Genomic DNA, 15,081 nt, shown 5'->3' with positions numbered 1-15,081 from the left:
TATATATATATATTTTATGCAGTACTCAGGATTGAACCCAGTGCCTTGCATGTGCTAGGCAAGTGCTTTATCAATGAGCTACAACCCCAGCCCCACTGAGCTACAACCCCAGCCCCTTAATGTCAATATTTTCTAGGGCATCATATTGCCTTTAGATTGAATTCCCAGTATAAGCAGCCATTTAATTATTTATTGTTTATTATAATTATTGCATCTATATTTCTTTAGAGTGTCATGCGTATTGATTCTTTTGTAATATGTTGCAATTGACTAAGTATAATACTTTACTTTGAGAGGGGAATACATATTATATAACTTGGACGTGTATGAAATATGACAATAGAAATAGGAAGATCCTATTCTTAGTTTTTTTCTAGAACCATGAACAAAGGCTGGTTTTTCTGATGGCACTCTTTTATCATAGTGAATGTATTATAAATGCAATAGACTCAGGAGATTTCTGTTCCATTCAAGTTAAATCAGAAGCAAAGTTAAGCTTCCCTGATAATTGTAAACCTGGTACAATTTATATTTCCATACACTGTATGTATTTTCTTACTCAATTGTTTCATGTTCCCTGGGTACATATTTCATTTTGTCCTGATTTTCTTTCTCCCAATTTCATAAATAAAAAACAAAAGTTCTTTAAATCAGATCGCTTTCCCGTTTTCAAACAATATTATCTGATACTGAGAGAACAGTGGTAAATTGGAACCACCAGATGATATCAATAAAAATAGCACATTCTTCATTTTAAGCCGATAAACTTTGATTAAATAGGAAATAATAATTAATATAGGGTATAATAAATTTCCTTTGTCCTTTTTCTTGTCACAAAAAGGTCAGATGTGGTTGCATACAGCTTAATTCCAAACTATTCAGGAAGATGAAGCAGAAGGATTCTATGTTTGACACAGTCTCAGCAACTTAGAGAGGCCTGCATCATAATAAGAACGACACACATACAAAAAGAATTAAGTTGGATATGGGACTATTTCATGATTTTTATGTCACTGTACTTGTTGTAATTTATATATATATATTTATTTATTACCTAATAACTGAGGTCATGCAGAGTTGATAATCTTCAAACACCTATATGAACCTAAAATATGTTTTGCTATTTATTAGGAAGTTATCACACTAGGTACATTATGGGTGTACTTTTAATTTTAAATAAATATTACACAACTATATGTATTCCTTTTGACTAACTAATATCAATTTCAATTGATCATATGGTAACTCATCTGGTATTTCTAACTGAATTGTGACATCTACTGTCATTTCATTTTCAAAGTTTAATAATGCACTATTTTGATTTGTTTTATTTTTTCCTAGAGTTTAAATCATAAGGATGTCTGTATGTTTTGAAACAAAATGTTTTTCTTTTTGGAAAATCAGTTGACAGTTGAATTTATTTATAAGAAATAAAAGTTAGCTGTATGGTCTGGGGTTGTGGCTCAGTGGTAGTGCGCTTGCCTAGCATGTGTGAATCACTGGGTTTGATTCTCAGCACCGTGTATAAATAGATAAATGAATAAAGGTCCATCAATAACAAATAGAAATTTTAAAAGGTCAGCTGTTATTAGCTGTGCAGGAGTCATATTTATTCCATTAATCTATAGGTGAAATTACTCCTAAAAGGGCATGGAATGTTGTTGTTATCATGTTTTCTATTTCTTCCTAATGTAACAGAAGCACATTACATGTACATGTAGTCTTCAGTTGTGCTAATGCATGTTGTTTCCATGTCATGAAGTCATAGATTTCAGTGGCATTAGCTACATTAGAAGTGAAGTACAATATGATAAATTTTAATCAGTCTCTAGAGATATTTATTTGGAGAAATTAGATGCAACTCTGTAGGCATCTGATTTTTCTAGCTTGAAGTGATCATTGTTGTTTTCTATGCATTTTAAAAAAAGCATCCCTGGGTTCAATCCTCATTATGAAAAAAGTGAGATTAAAATAATAAAACTTCTTTAAAATATTTGGGTTCAAGGGCTGGGGTTGTGGCTCTGTGGTAAAGCACTTGCCTTGCATGTGTGAGGCTCTAGGTTCCATTCTCAGCACCACATTAAAAAAAATAAATGACAACATATTTTGGATCATTAAAAATCAAATAAAATGTACAATTCAAGAGTTCACATTTTTTGTTTGTTAAATTTTCCATGAGTTCATATTTTTAAATTTAGTTTGTTTTATTTATTTAAATTATTATTTTAAACAATGCTTGCTAGTGCTATTTAGTTAATGAATATATTCAATTTGAAGTTTTTACTTGTATAAGTTATTCTTAATATGTTTTGCTTGTTAAAAGTAATTTTAAAATAACCCCATCAGAAAAATAAAAAAAAAATATGTGCTTAGATTTTTTAAAAAGCATCCTGATTGTATGTGTGTGTGTGTGTGTGTGTGTGACCACATGTACTATTCTATAACCTCAATTATCTCCCTTTGGCCTTTCCATTCCCTATTAGTTCTGGAGTCATATTTTAAAATTGATGCATCACAAAATATTTTTCTATAATTCAGATCAGAATAAAATCTCTATTCAAAATTGTTCTTAAAAATCAAGTGTGGGATGAGCAATTTTCTTTAATTGGAATTTAGATCATCTCCTATGACCAGTTTCTAACCTTAGAGTTAGCCCTATTTTACACCAAATTATTTATATTATTTTCTCAAAGTACTATAATTATTTGGCCTCAAAACCACAATAAAATTTGAATAGGTTCACAGATAGGCAATTTTAGAGGAGCATAAAAACTAGCCTAATTCAAACTGATACACTGAACAGATTTGAATTTTCATGATGCTATTGATCCCAGAATATCCAGCAGCACTAATGTACAGCAAAATCTTCTTTTAACAATAGAGCTAAATTAATTCTTTTGTGCCACATTTTTCATCTAATAGTTGCAAAAGATTTTAAGTTGGGTGGTTGCCTGTGGTTTTTAAGTGAAGTTAAGTTTTGATTAGCAAAATGTTTTTCAGGGACTATTGTCCAAATGGAAGCTAATATTATGGGTGTGCTACAATGTATTTCTGTCAATACAAGAAATAACATTTGGTTCTCCATAACACTTTTCGCTATTTCTTGTTGTAAAAAAAAAAAAAAAAAAAAAAAAAAAAAAAAAAAACAATGAAATAAACATCTTCACTTGTTTATGTCAATGGCATAACATTTCATTAATTTTAATTTGGACTTTCTCATTAACAATAATTCTAAGTTTAGATATTATAAGTTAACAACATTTTGAAAGTGCAAGCAGTTTTGACTCTTCATTTACTACTAAGTCACTTATGTCTTACTTTAAGTTCTTGAAAAATTTTTTAAATCTTTCAAAATATATCCCTATTGTTAAGAATCAGTAATATTAAATCATTTTTAGACATCCAAGAAAATATTCTACCTAATTGATTGGTACAATTATATTAATTCTGTGTGATGATCATTTACTGAACAATTATCAAGGTACAAGTGGGAATTGCAAAATGCAATTTTGAACTCTAATAGGAACTTCTCAAATCTAGAGATAACACTACTGCTTTAAACTTGTAAAATAAGACCTACTCGAATTTATAGGATCTATTCTTTTAATTTATGCATCTTAAACCAAACAATAAAATGAAATTCAGTAATCAGTGCTTTGGGAAGACTCACTGAACTTGAGTATTTGTTGACTTCAGTAATGGATCTGAAGTTATTATATTTACTTCAGAAATATAACAAATGAATTTGCTCCCTACATTATAGTTATAGAGCAATGTTTTTTTCTTTAATACCATAAGGCCATCAGATTTATTGCTATAATTTTGACATTCCTATGATTAAATGTGTCTTCCATATGAATAAAACCAGAATATTTCATTATGAAAACTGTACCAAACAATAATCAATCCTGGGCCTAGTTTGTAGCTCAGTGGTAGAGCATTTATCTAGCATGTGTGAGGCACTGAATTTGATTGTCAGCACCATTTTTAAAATAAATAAATAAATAAAGGTCCATCAACAATAACAAAAAATTTTAAAATAGTCCTTATTAAATATGCAACGTGCTATTATTCTATCATGCACATACATATGATCTGAAAATGTTTTAATAATCTTATTTAAATCTACCTGGCATTGTTATTGATATTGCTTATCTTTAAACAGCACCATGTGTTAGTATGATTAAGCCATACAGAGATAATTTCATATCTTGACACTTCCCCCACATACATATTATTACAGTGATGCAGCCACATCAATGTTTATAGCTGCATAACTCACAATAGGTAAACTATCAAAGCAACCTAGATGCCCTTCAATAGATGAATGGATAAAGAAAATGTGGTATATACATACACAATGAAATGTTACTCAGTCTTTTTTAAAAAAGAATGAAATTATGGCATTTTCTGGTAAATGGATGGAGCTGGAGAATAACATGGCAAGCAAAATAAACTAATACCAAGAAACCAAAGGCTGAATGTCTTCTCTGTTAAGTGGATGCTAACTCACAATAAGGGAAGGGTGTCTAGGGAAGAATAGAGTTACTTTAGATGAGGGGTGTGAAGGGATGGAGAGGGTATGGGAGCAGGAAGAATAATAGAATTTATCAGACATTATCCTATGTACATATATGACTACACAACCAATAGTTTCTACATCATATACAACCAGAAAAATGAGAAATTATACTCCATTTATGTATGATATATCATACTGCATTCTACTGTCATGTAAAACTAATTAAAATTAATTTTTAAAATGCCATAATCATCTCTATGTTTATAATGTCGGTTATATAATTTATAAAAATTGAACAGGGACACTTCCTAAGCACAATTTTTCTAACAATAGCGATCATCAAAGTGACTAAAATGGAAACTGATAAAACTATGTAGATACAGTAGTTTGAAAATGTGAAACTACAAATGTATCCAGAGGTAACTTTGCAAACATCTAAGGGAACCATATATTCATGTTTCAGAATGTGACTCTGATTTTTAACATAACCTTATGACTCTTGAGTGTTATAGAACTTAACAGATGAACTTATAATCATTATTTCCTTGATCAAAAATGTATTTGTAATATACAAAAAGAGTATAAACACAGAAGAAATTATAGAAAAATCCATGATGTTTTCAAATTCCATGAAATGACTAATAGTATAAAGTATGACATTCTTTGTGATATACACACACACACACGCACACACACATAAATGTATGTACATATAAGTGTGTGTGTGTGTGTGTGTGTGTGTGTATGAACAATAATGTTTTAAAATTTAAAATTATCAGTTCTCATTTTGTGGCTATACCATGAGCTGTCTTTGTTTGTTGGTCCCACAGTGTCAAGTTATCAAATGTGAATCAAAAAAATATTGTTGTAAAAGGAGATAGATGTTGTATATTTTTCAAAATAATGGTTTTCTAAATTTTTTTAAACAGAAAACAGTATGATATTGTTAGAATTTCGTTACTGCAAAGTGATTAATTTATTTTCAAATACTAAGAAAAGTAGTCTTAAAAGTATTTAGAAAATTTAACAAGTACTTCCTGCTTTCTCATATGTATAGATATTTTATTTTCTGAAACTGTGGTCATAGGATAATGTTTTAGTCCATCAGGCTACTATAACAAAATGTCATGGGCTTAGTGATTTGTGAACAGGAAAGTTTTATTTCTCATAATTCTGGAATATCAGAAATTCTAGGTCAAGTTATTGGTAGATTTGGTATCCTGTAAAGTTCTGCTTCCTGGTTAAAAGCCAGCAATATTCTCAGAGTGTAGAGAAGGGTCATGTGGTTTCTAAGGTCTCTTTTATAATGGCACTAATCCCATTCTGAGAGCTCTGTTTCTTCCCTCCTGACTTAAGCACCTTTCAAAAGTCCCATCTCCAAATACCATCACATTAGGGACTAGATTTCAAAATATGAATTTTGAAGGGATACAAACATGTACTCTACAACAGACCATATATCTACATGAACTACATGAATCCTAAACCTACTAAATCAGAATATTGGAAAGTTGTAATACGGGAATCTACATTATTAACAAATTGACTTAAGTTGTAAGCAACCAAGGTTTGAAAACCACTGGATGATGCTGGTTGCAATAGATTGATTTTATCAAAATTGCATCTATTTCTCTCTAATTTACAAAAATAATGATAGGCCACCAAAGTAATTTTACAAAAGGTTCAAATAATATATTTAGGGTAAACAAGTAAGATTGTTTTGAGGGTTTTAGAATTGGAGACTGAATTTTCTTAGTAGTTTTTATTCCCATTCTTAACTTAGAGATATTTAATGTATACAGTTTATAACTTATTAAGCATAATGGAAAGAATAATGCCATATAAAACTACTACTGGAGATTTAGCTTAATAATGGCTTTTTAAAAACTCTTTAAACTCTGGATAACTTTGAGGTTCTTTTTAATTGTGTGTGTGTGTGTGTGTGTGCATGTGTATGTGTGTAGGGAACATGATTGTGGTAGATGGTATGTTAGGAACGTTCTTGTTTGTATGTAAAATAAACAGAAGTCTGTTTTTAGTAAAATGCACCTGTATTAAAAAAGGTCAACGAATAAAAGACTACATCATTACTGTCGATACAAGTTGATTGCAGTTTCTCCTCTTTCCTCCCTCAACTATGTTTACCTCAACATTACTTGCTAGTACTTCCCATCACTGGCAAATACCACTGCTGGAAAATGCAGATATTTTAATTCGCCCTTTGATTACCTATGGAGACTACAAAGCTTCAAATATTTTTAAGAATATAATAAGACTCAAACGAAATATTGGTCTTCTCATCTAATATTAATATCCAGGAGGTGACACATTTTACATGAGTATCAGTTGTTTTTGATGTGCCAATAATATCAGGTAAAGAAGATTAAAAAATGTTTCATGAACACCAAAACACATCTAACAGACATATATTACCAATATGTATAAACTCAACATATGAAAGAAATTACTAGCATACTACCTAATGTGCATAATACTCTCCAATTATTTTAGGAAGATATTTTAATATTTATTATTTTAAGGCTTTTTTCTCCCATCACATACTTTTTAGTGTGATTTTTGCTAACATTAAATGAGAATATTTTGATCCAAGTGTTTAAATAATTGATGACAATTCCAGGTTTTTCCTCTTTCAGTGTATCCTGTATAATTGTTCCAACCTATATAATTCAAGTCAGAAACCATCTGTTGCTTGAATGACATTTGCTTTGCTTAAAGCACATCAATTAAACAGACATGTTGTGTAACTATGGCAATAGAGAAATTATTTTGCAAATAAAAAAAAGTGACACCAGAGATGAAGCAATAATCAAAATAAAACTTGTAGCTTCTTTCATGGCCAAAAAGTTCAAATAATTTAACAACTAGAAAAAAATATTGACTAATATTCTAACAAAAGAATGGATATTTGTATTATGTATAATCTATGACTCCAACATTTCCTAAGCTCATTTTATCACTAATTATAGATATTTTAAATAATTTAAGCCTAACCTTGTTAATTATGCAAATACATTACATGGACAAAAGAAAATTAAGATGGTTAAAGTTTTGTAAGCCATGTCAAATTAGGATAGGAATTTTAGGTTGGAATAGGAAGATTGTACAAAGGCTTAATAATATTTAAACAGTGGAAGGCAGTTATGTAGAAGAATCACATTTATTCTATGTAGCTACTGAAGGCAGATCCAAGGATAATTGGTGAAAATTTTTCCTGTCCGTGTTTTCGTTTATAATAGTTACCAACCCTTCAAATGAACTGTGAACTGGAGTACCAGATAATCAAGGTTGTTAAAGTTAAATATAAAAGAAGAGTATAGTAGACGTGGTTATGAGCATGAACTTTGTGATAAATATGTTGAAAATTCACATTCCTTTATTTGTCCTTTATCTCCTTGTGTATGGCTATGATTTGGATAGTTGAGGCTATCAGATAACTGCTTCTGGATAATCAAGGTTCTTTGCTTATTCATAAATTTAAATGTAAGTCACTAAACATAGATGCAGTAGGTACTAAAACAAGGTAAACATTTCTTTTACCTGTTTATTTATTTATTTATTTATGCTTGTTTTGACTGATTCTTGGGGTTTTCATTGAGAATATAGTCTGGTTTTAGTTTGCTGCCTGCCTCTCTCTGTGCTGCCCACCAAAGCTGCCTGGCAGACACCTGCCCCTCCCACCCACTGCTTTCCAAGCTGAGAAGACAGTGGACAGTGGCATTTGGAGCCCAAGGACCTGGACATTCATATCCTAATCTCTTCCCAGCTATTCCCTCCCTGAACCCATTTTAGATAACACTATTCCTAGGGAGCCAGGTAACTGGAGACATCAGATAGCAAGCAGTAAGTGGCAGAGTGTGGGCCCAGTCATTACACTCCCTGTCCATCCAGGGGCCAGGTGATGTCATGTAGAAGAATCACATTTATTCTATGTAGCTACTGAGGGCAGATCTAAGGATAATTGGTGAAAATTTCTTCATTTAGTGTTTTTGTTTCTAATAGCTACCAACCCTTTAAATACACTGTGAACTGGAATACCAGACAACCAAGGTTGTTAAAGTTAAATATAAAACTTTTATAATATTTTAAGAAGTTACAAGTTTTATTTTGGGTAGTGCTTCATCTTTGGTGTCACTTCTTTTTATAATATTTTAAAATATGTTGTTTTATAATACTTAGTGGCATGTTTGGACACATGCCAGTTAGTTTCAATGAACATTGCTTTACTTTTGTCATATTTTAATTACTAATCAAACAATTGTAGTTTTTCAAACATTTACACCAATTCTACTTCATTTTCAATGTTCACATAACTTTGGTAATTCCAAATTTAACAATTTATAATCTACAACATTACTAAAAGAAGAAGCTCCATCCTGTCTGTATGAAAATACATAATTTCATTCTGATTGAACTGAATTTAATTATGACTCAAGGAAAAATATCCTCATATCATGCCATGTAATCTTCTAACCACCAAAGAATTATGTCTGACTCTTATACACACACATGCAAAATCCAAGTACCATGAAAAATTTGATGGCAGAATATTCAGAGCTAAGGAGACATTTGCGCATCATGAAGAACTTCCTGTACAGGGTAGTAATATGGTATGATACTTAAAAATAAACAAATCCTAGAAGGGTATAAAAATAACTCAGGAGCAGAATGTGAAAAGGAAATTGAGAAATGAGAAACTCTTCAAATTTTATGGAACAAGACAATGAAAAAATGATTAAATGGACTGAACCCTGAATTGGAAAAGTAGCATGATTTCAACAACAAATTACAGGATCAAATAGTAAATTCCTGCTATAAAATAAGAAGGCCTGCTATGACATATGAGAATTTTTTTACAATAGTAATTAGGTTCTTCAGTGGGTATGTGAGCCAGTCATATAATGCAAATTAAAAATTTGAGTTGTTTCTAAGTTATTTTCACATTTTACTTTCTGATATGTTCAGTAATTATAAATTCTTTGTCTATGCAACCATACTCATGGGAAAATGCAGAAATCCCTGATATCCAGAATGAAGCAATTGGTTATAATGGAATACAGGACCTCAAAAGCTTAAAATATGCTTAATAGGTTTATATTCTGAATATTTTACATATTAATAAAAGAACCCTGCACGTGTCAATCCTTAAAAACAATAAGGCTATTTATTATTACCATTTCTTACAAGAATTACTGGTGATGACAGTTAATCTAAAGAAAGCCTGTGTCAGAGTATATTAGAATTGGAGTCAAGGGGAGTGCAACATTGTAAAATAAGTTTGTAATCTTTGATAGGTAACTCCAATGAGCCTTTTAGAATATGATATTCAAACCCCCCATAATAAGAATCACAGGCTGGCCTATCTATATGGAGAGTCCCTGGTGCCAGATTAACTTTTCTTAAATGTCACTTGCATCATGTTATGGAAATGTAACAATATTCTCCTGATTTTTAGTATGGACTTATGAGTTCCTGAGGTATAATGGACACAAAACATGTTAGGATTTGATATTTTACCTGTAACTGATTCGTTTAAGCAATACCAATAGAGTTTATGAGTATTCATATCCTGAAATTTTGATTAATTTGAGCTAAAAATGAGGTGTATAGATTTTAAAGGGAAGCATCATGTGTGATTTCTCTGTTACTGGCAGAAAACAACTAACCATATAGGGAAGACAGTTATTCATGAACAATCCATGATTTATTTTCATCCCATAAAGTCACCATTATAGACAGTAAATTTGTTTTAATTTGTATGCCACAGCTTCCTTGAATGGCTTTAGACAGACAAATTATGACATGATCATTAACATAATAGCCTGTTTATACTGCACAGTGATCATCTTCAACACATAAATGATTATTTTTTTTTCTCAGTAAGTCATAAGGAATGATTTTCATGAAATAGTTTATATATATATATATATATATATATATATATATATATATATATGTGTGTGTGTGTGTGTGTGTACATATTAAATAAGATGAATATATTTGTGTTTTGAATACCCCTGTTTTATGAATCTGTGCAGAAAATAATACCAGACATGAAGTTTTCTTTTTTTTATTAGTTCTTTTTTTATTTCTTACATACATGATAATAGTGGAATGCATTACAATCATCCATGAAAAACTAAAAGTCAAATGAGTTAAATAAAGTTTCCAAAATTTGCTATAGAGGATTCATAATTTACTAAAGTTCATGCAATTATTTTATGTTCATTTCTTTCCAGAAATGTCACAAATTATAAAGTGCAATACGAAATAGGAATAATTATAGCAATGATGGGAAAAAGAGCTCAATGTTCTTATCTCATCAAAAGTCAAGTTTCAGAAGCCTTTAAACAATTTTTCAAAAATTAATGTCTAGTAGTTCCAATTAAGACAATATTTCATGGAGATTTTTATAAAGAAGTGGACAACATAATTAGTCACACAAATACAAATATAGAGCTTTTTTGTGGATTCATTGAATAATAAAATCACATTTAATTGATTATATTTGCTTGCCTTCTACAGATCATAGAAATAGATAAAACAGTATAATAGACCAAAAAAATCAAATCCCCAATATATGGTTGAATATTAGATCATTTTGTCATAAATAACATGAGTGGACAATGAACCATGATGCACAGTGAGTCTCCTAATAATTGTTAAAGTTAACATAAGCAAGAAGTCTTATTAATATGTCTGTGCTGTATTCAAACCCTCCAAATGTATATGGGAGGGGTTGAGGTTCTAGCACAGTGGTAGAGTGTGAGGCACTGGGTTAGATTCTAAGCACCACATAAACATAAATTTAAAAAAATACAGCTAAAAATGTATATGGGAAAATGTCAAATGGACAAACTACATTTTAAGAATGAAGTCATGGTTGTACTGGTCGTGTCTTTATGTGCCTTTAGGAAAGGATAAAAAAACAGTGAGCTATGTTCACTAAAAGGGGTCCTCACAAACCTGCTCATTTTCTTTTATCTGTCCCTAATGGAATTCAATTTATGAGTGTCAAAAGGGTTGGAGGTGAGTACACAGCCAAACTAATTATAGGTTCATTCCAGGGCATTCCTTTGCAATGGCTTTTAGTAAGTAACTAGCACAGTTGTCCTGGGATAGGTTATCATTTTACTTAAATTGCCTTGCTATTTTCTGTGTAGATAAACAAGTGAAAAGAAAACTCCATTTCCTTTACATCAAAAAGTAACATGTACTTCTCTACTTCAATTATTTGGCCCAAACATACTTGCTATCCACTGGGAATATCAATTGTTTAGATATATGAATGTTTAAGCAGCACATCTTAAATTTCAGATTCATTTTTTGTCACTAGTGTTTTCTTATTTATATATTCTATTTTCTAGATCTAATGTTTTTAAATGCTTTAAATGATAAAAAGTATTTATATGCATGTGTGCACACATACAGACACATGTTAGACATATAACATATTATGTGTCCAGAATATACATACTGAAATATATTACTTGAGACTTAACAGAAAATTAAAATATCCCTGAACAGTTACTTCTTGTTGTGAAAGCAATTATAAATTAGTCTCGTGCCAAACTGGTTTATTTAACATATATTTTTTCTTTATATGTTAAGTATTATTTTTGACTTTACATACAATAGATAATTGTAGATTCATTTCTAAACAATAATTTTTTTCAGGCATTTTTAACAGTTGCTATTTTCCTGGTTCTTAATTTTTTAAAATTTTATATATAAATCTTGAGGTAGCTGAAAACATGTTAACAATCAAATAATTTGGGGAATTAAATGGCAGCCTAAATCTAAATAAGTTTCTGGCTTATGGAGAGAGAACAATCAAAACTAGCTGTGCTGGATTGACAAAATTAGCCTTGTTGATTAGGGGTCTGCAAACTATGGTCCCAAGAGCTTGTTTAGTGCTTTTAAACTTTACACTGTAAAAAGCTAAGCTTTTTCTAAACTTGTATGAAACTGTTGCTTTGAAAGAATACAGCATGGGTTCTTATTTTGTTGCCCATGCTACTAAATATCTTTAGTACTAATAATCAATAGGGTAACTGACAGGCAAAGGAATTCATGTATCTCAAAGCTCTCTAACATGACTCAATGGTAACCTGACTGATAGATGTAAACATCAAAAATCAGTGTGCCATTCATATTATGGCTTTATTATAAACATGATTATAAAATACATAAAACTTTTATTTTCCTCTTTTCAACATCTGTTTTTATATACAAAGATTAATAGAAAGAAGGATATTGAGCAACCAAAAGCACAGAAAGTGATTTCAGCCCTATAATTTTCCTAAGCAATGTTTTTTGTTTTGATTTTGTTTATTTGTTTGTTTTGTACTAGGAATTGAACTCAGGGGCACTCAACCACTGAGTCACATCCCCACCCCAGCCCTATTTTGTATTTTATTAGAAACAGGGTCTCACTGAGTTGCTTAGAACCTTGCTTTTGCTGAGGCTGGCTTTGAACTCTCAATCCTCCTGTTTCAGCTTCCTGAGCCACTGGGATTATAGGTGTGCACTACTGCGCCTGGCCTGAGCAATGTTTTAAATCCTAGAAGGTTCACTGTAGTTTAACCACATAACACATTCAGTGTCACTCTCCATGGCTTCCTTGTGATATAACACGTACACCAAAAACATAATAAAACAATTCAAAACCAAAAAAAACTGCCTTCTGAATTTCTTAGTATAACTGTTTCAACAGGATTTTCTATTATTCAGATGATTTTCTGCATGACTAATTCTTCTAAGTATTACCTCAACATCACCATCCACTCCTTACAAAATTATTATGATATTTAAATAAACATCAGTATAAATTTATATTTTTACAAATATAAAATAAGCAGACTCTCATTAGAAAGAATGATTCTATGATTGTAAACATATTCCATATATTATATATTACATATATATTAGTAATTTCTTCATATTTTTTGAAAATTTAACATATAGATAATGACTATGAATAAAGGCACACTCAAATTTGCTTCTTAAATATTATATATATCCATAAAGTTTATTATATATTATTATACTGAAAAATGAAAACAAATATTTTCATATGTCCATTGGAAAGAATCTCTCAATGTCTAACCTGAATGTTTGAAAGCATTTTCATTCTGACATATGAATGTCTAGTACCTAAATTCATGTGACTTTTGATGTATATAAATAATTGTTTCTAATTGATATATTTCATGCTTCTAATAGTTTAGTGTTTTGGTTTATCTGCTACATCACAAATCATGCCTATTTTGGGGGTTAACATAGAAACAAATAAGTTTCTCAATTTTTTTAGGTTAGGAATATGGGCAATGAATACCAGAAATGACTATCTTTGCTCCAGAATGACTGGTACCTTGAATAAGTTGGTCCAAATTTTAAAGGTGGCTCCAATGAGGTTATCAGCAGGAAGTCTAAAACAAATTCTTCAAATACACATGTGACACCTGTGCTGGTGTGGCTAGAACAGCTGGGCCTCTCTGGGCAGTGTAATTTCTTCTTATATACTCATTCTACATGGCTGGTTGAGATTCCTCAGAGTACGGCTGTCTCCCAGTAGACAGACATCTTTCAATGTAACTTGTCTTCCCCATAGTGAGTAGTCCAAAGAAAGGAAGGCAAAAACTGTAAGGTTTGATTACACAGGCCTGTCTAGATTCAATGGGTGGAAACTATATACTGGTCTGAATAGCAAGAGGTAAGGTTCATTAGGAAGATTGTCTTCAGAGACTACTGTGTGTAGCAATATTGAAATGCAAATGCTGCTTCATCTGGTGCCGGTATCACCTTTCTTAGGTATTATAATCCTCTTATTTTTGAAATAAATGCTTTAACTTTATATTTTATATTCTGCTATTATTACCATCATATATATGTGTGTGTATATATATATATATTTATATATGCACATGCGCACACACACCCACACACATATATATAGCTTGTTTTTATAGTTCCCATCAACTGTTAAAATTGTTATCCATACCATGTGACTATTATTTGTGTTTTTTAAGAGTAAAATCAATTTAAATGAATTCTAATCAAATATCTTCCCTAAGATTATTCTAAAATATGATTTGTACTTTTAATTTTTAAGCCTGCAGGATTAAGTAAATTTGATTTAAGTAAATTTGATTTACTGTTTTGGTTTACCAGAATCTTACAGATAAAGCAATATTTTTAATATTTATTTATGTTTATTATCTTAAAAAATTAATTATTGCCAAGTGATAGCAAAATAAATGTACATTTCAATGATGATCAGGATTTCCTATGTGCCCAAATACCTATAAAACCTGATAGTGTCAGGTTTTATAGGTATTTGGGCACAACAAGTTGACATTCTGAATTTGGATATGCCCTGGGTAGATATACAATAGAAGCAACTCTACTGCCTGGTAAAGCAGGTTTGAACACAGATCTGCCTCTTCACAAAAGCCTGAAATTGTTTGTAACCCAGGATAATGTTAATATGGCTACACTAGATAGCTGAATAATACATTTTCTAAATTGGGTGCATTAAG

The 15,081-nt window shown here is 30.8% G+C and overlaps 1 protein-coding gene across 2 annotated transcripts in view; it reads left to right on the top strand.

Moving 5' to 3' along the window:
* Positions 1-15,081, top strand: part of Pcdh11x (protocadherin 11 X-linked) — a 611,215-nt gene that overhangs the window by 409,873 nt on the left and 186,261 nt on the right. The gene's annotated exons all lie outside the window — the stretch shown is intronic.

This window comes from Marmota marmota, unplaced genomic scaffold, assembly GCF_001458135.2.
Source record: "Marmota marmota marmota unplaced genomic scaffold, marMar, whole genome shotgun sequence".
NCBI lineage: Eukaryota > Metazoa > Chordata > Mammalia > Rodentia > Sciuridae > Marmota > Marmota marmota.
This window is presented reverse-complemented; position numbering and strand designations above follow the sequence as displayed.